A 4,465-nucleotide genomic window follows, 5' to 3' on the forward strand; every position below is an offset into this window, starting at 1 on the left:
TATCTGAATCCCTGGAGGCAGGGGCTGACAGGTTACTAAACCTGTCAGTCCAGTAGCTGGGACTAGGAGTTTCCTGTGATCCTGCTCCCTGACCTGACCCTATTTAGGCCTGGACCGGCTCAGGCGACATTACAACATACCACACGTCTTTGTGTTCATGTCTTGTCTTGGGTCTCCTGGCTCTTCTTTGGTCAATACGGAGTCCCAATTCAGCTCTCTACTGGAGCTGGAGCTGAATTGGTTTGTTGTTATTATTTTTGTTCTTTCTTTCTTCTCTAGCCTTCATGGCACAGTTTCCTAACAGTGTTAAGTATATTTATTTGCTGGCTGCTGGTCTTTGAGACAGGAGTCCACCATGCAGTTGCCAGCCTTTTAATAAAGACTCCAAGAATTGATCCTTTAAAATGTGGCTTCTCTGATTTCTCACCTTACAATATCAGGTAAGTTTGGTTGCAGAAGCAACCACTGCCAAACACTGGCAGGGAATCATTGATTCTGCTTAAAGAAAATAATAAGGAGGGGTGGGGTTTCAAAAGGAGAGTTAGTTGTCCAGCCCATCCTGCAGCAGATCTGTCTCTCCCCAAGTGAGGGGAAAGAACTCAACTCCTGAGTCACCTTGTGAAATTAGACAGCTGGAAATATTTTGTCTTAATACCATTTGCGTTTAGCAGTGAAATCACTGCTTTAAAAGGGAGGGTGGTGAAAATTTATATTGTAAATATAAATTTATGTTATAAATTTATATTAGTTACTAATGTGATCTTGGACAAGCCTTTTGCTTTGTTTCTGTTTGGGGGATCTAGAGTTCCCCAAGGTACCTTGGATGGTCCTCAATGGCTGGCCCTGTCATGGGATAATGACAGTTGTACAACTGAACCAGTTCTGATGGTGTATAATCAGAAGTTCTCCTTGTTACACAATTAAGAGTCAGGTTTACGTCGCTCTCCTCCGGCAGCTGGCTTCCCTCGCTCAGACTTCAAGATGGGGAAGTCCTTAGCTAACTTCATGTGCCAAAAGCACTTCCACCCCACCTCCAAATCCAACATCAAGAATGTATGGGTGGCAGAACAGAAAATATCCTATGATAAAAAGAAACAAGAATTAATGCAACAATACTTTAAAGAACAAGAATCACATGATAACAGATTGCTTATGGGAGATGAACGTGCTAAGAACGTCCTTAACTTCATGTATGAGGCTCCACCAGGAGCTAAAAAAGAAAACAAAGAGAAAGAAGAGACAGAAGGAGAGACAGTATACAAATGTGAATGGCAGAAAGGAACACCATGAGAAAAATATGCCAAAGATGACATGACCATCAGAGATCAGCCCTTTGGTATTCAGGTTCGAAATATGAGGTGCGTTAAATGCCACAAATGGGGTCACGTCAACACAGATCAAGAGTGTCCTTTGTTCAGTCTTTCTGGAATTAATGCAAGTTCAGTTCCTACTGATGGCTCAGGGCCATCGATGCACCCCTCCGAGCTAATAGCTGAGATGAGAAACAGGGGTTTGCACTGAAAAGAAATGTACTGGGGAAAATTTTGACCGCAAATGATCCATCACAGGAATATGTAGCAAGTGAGGATGAAGAAGATCCAGAAGTCACTAACAACTAAACAAAAACAGAAACTTCTCAGGAAATTGGATAGACTTCAAAAGAAAAAGAAGAAGAAGAAGAAGGATAGAAGAAAGAAGAAGTTACAGAAGACAAGAAGCAAGCACAAAAAAACATAAAAATAAATTCTCCTCCTCTTCTTCCTCCTCTTCTTCTACTGAGACTTCTGAAAGCAGTAGCGAGAGTGACAGTAAAGAAGAAAAAAAAGAAAAACAAGTGTACAGGAAACAGCACCAATGACTCTGAAGAGGACAAATCTAAGAAGAGAAAACTTTATGAAGAACTTTCTAGCAGTCATAACAAAGAAAGAAGCAAGGAAAAACCTAGGTTCTTAAAACAAGAGAGTTCTGAAGAGAATAGCAAATGGAGCCATTATGATTCTAACAAGAAGTCCAGAAGCCGGCATCACAGTCCAGAGAAGAGAGGATCTGAAAGAAATGGGGGGAGCATCAGAAGCCACAGCAGGGAGGAGAGAAGATGGAGGAGGAGCCGCAGCAGAAGTCCTGGTGGTTTTAAGGAAAAGGAGGCAAGGAACCAGCGATAGCCAGTTCCCATGAAGAGCAGAAGAAAGCCATGGCCCAGATGTGTATAGGGGAAGAACACACAGAGAGCACACTGAAGTGACACAGACAGTAAAGAGAAGCGTGACAATTTCCTGAGAATAAAAACAGCCCCGTTTTCTTATTAAATATCTTTAGCAAGGGCTGAAGTATGGACTATTGTATTTGTCATTTTAAAAAAAGCTCTTAATTTTTCATCTGTGCAAATTGTCATTTCAAGTACAAAGATTATATGAGTACCATAAGAATGAATTTTGCAAATATTTGAAGTCGTCTATTTGTGGGCTTTCGAAATATTTTCTGTTGGAAATCTGTTGGACAAATGGGATTGCATGAAATTGCAGAGCTTCTGCATGGCAAAGGACATAGCTAGCAAGATCAATAGAAAGCCCATGGATTGGGAGAAGATCTTCACTAGCCATACAACGGACAAGGGTCTCACATCTAAAAAATTAAATCCCACAACAACAAATCTTCAAAGAAACAACTGCCCAATAAATAAGTGGGCTAAAGACTTAAAGAGAAACTTCTCTGAAGAGGAAAGAAGAATGGCCAATAGACACATGAAGAAATGCTCAACCTCCCTAGCTATAAAAGAAATGCAAATCAAAACAACATTGTGATACCACCTCACTCCAGTTAGAATGGCTATAATCAAGAACTCTAATAACAACAGATGCTGGAGGGAATGTGGACAGAAGGGAACCTTACTGCATTGTTGGTGGGAGTGTAAACTTGCTCAACCACTTTGGAAAGTAGTATGGAGGTACCTCAAAAGACTCCACATAGAGCTCCCCTATGACCCAGCAATCCCACTTTTGGGCAATTACCCAAACGATCACAAACAAGACCACACTAAAGCTACCAGCACAACTATGTTTATTGCAGCATTATTTACTATAGCTAAGATATGGAACCAACCCAGATGCCCCTCAGTAGATGAATGGATCAAGAAAATGTGGTATATATACACAATGTAATTCTATGCCTCCATCAGAAAGAATGACATTGCCCCTTTTGTTAGGAAATGGAAAGGCTTGGAAAAAAATTATATTAAGTGAAGTAAGCCAGACCCAAAGAAACATAGGTCCCATGGTTTCCCTTATTTGCAATATCTAGTATATGTCTGAGTCAAGCAGAAAAGGTCAGATAAGGTGATGTTAGGGAAATAAACCCTAAGATATGTATTCAAATGTTTTTTTTTCTTTCATGTGATTGTTTCTAACACATTTATAAGATTATTTCTTTGTTGCTTTGTATGTCCCTCCCCCACGGTATAACCCCTGCTTTCACTGTACTTGATGTTGGTATAATTTGTGGAGGGGAAGGGGAAAAACAAATCGTTTAAATAGGGATACAGGTGGACCCATTGCAACAATGAGATGTACAAGTCGTTATGTGGAAAATGAACTTTACAACTTTGGGGGGGCGGGGAGGATTGGGTGGGGGAGTGGAGGGGGGAGGATGGAAAGGGATAAGAAGGGAAAACAAAGGAGGAGGCTACAATGCTTGATAAGAAATGCACTCATTATCTTGCCCATGTAATTGTAACCCCTCTGAACAGTATTTTCACAATAAAAAAAATCCAAAAAAAAAAAAGAAATATTTTCTGTTGGTAACTGTTTCTTGTGACCTCTACTAGATTTTTTTAAACCCATATAACTCTGTGACATTTTCTTTGTTCTAAAGCATCATTAAAAGAGTGACAATACATTGAACAGTTAAAAAAAATTAAGAGTCATCTTTTTGTTGATATGAAAAACAAGGAAACAAAAGGTCATGCTTAAAAATAGTTATTTGACATAGAACATATTTTGCTTTAGTCAAAACTTTATTTTAACTCCTCTAAGAAAAATAGCATGAGGACTCATCTCTTGAAAATACCAGCATCACTCTGAACACTAGGGAAATTAAAAGACTAGATAGAATGGATTTCTTAGGAAAAATCAGCCTGAGTATTCAGAGTTCCCTGGCTTTATTTATCAATTGTGTGCTAGGGGAGAATCATCCATCTACCTTGGACTTAGCCATTACGGTGTGAGGTTTTTGTTTTGGGTTTTTTTTCTTTTTAATACAGGGTGTTTGACATTGTACAAAGTCAAGTTCAAATGGAATCTAAAACTTAGCAACTTTGGAAGTTTTGGCTATGGTAGTAAAATTAGAAAAAAATCAAAGAAAAAAATCAAAGATACAATTACTGATCTCACCATCATCCCTTGCCAGAAAAAAAAGGTTTAAAGAATCTTCACAGTATCAATAATTCTTTGAAGGAAATGGAGGTTTATGA

General features: G+C 39.1%; 1 pseudogene; it reads left to right on the forward strand.

The window, feature by feature from the left end:
- The first annotated feature begins 981 nt into the window (after nt 1-981).
- Nucleotides 982-2,183, forward strand: LOC138829046 (corepressor interacting with RBPJ 1 pseudogene; annotated as a pseudogene).
- The last annotated feature ends 2,282 nt before the right edge of the window (nt 2,184-4,465 follow it).

This window comes from Dipodomys merriami, unplaced genomic scaffold (assembly GCF_024711535.1).
Source record: "Dipodomys merriami isolate MVZ:Mamm:240054 unplaced genomic scaffold, mDipMer1.0.p SCAF_17, whole genome shotgun sequence".
NCBI classification, from domain to species: domain Eukaryota; kingdom Metazoa; phylum Chordata; class Mammalia; order Rodentia; family Heteromyidae; genus Dipodomys; species Dipodomys merriami.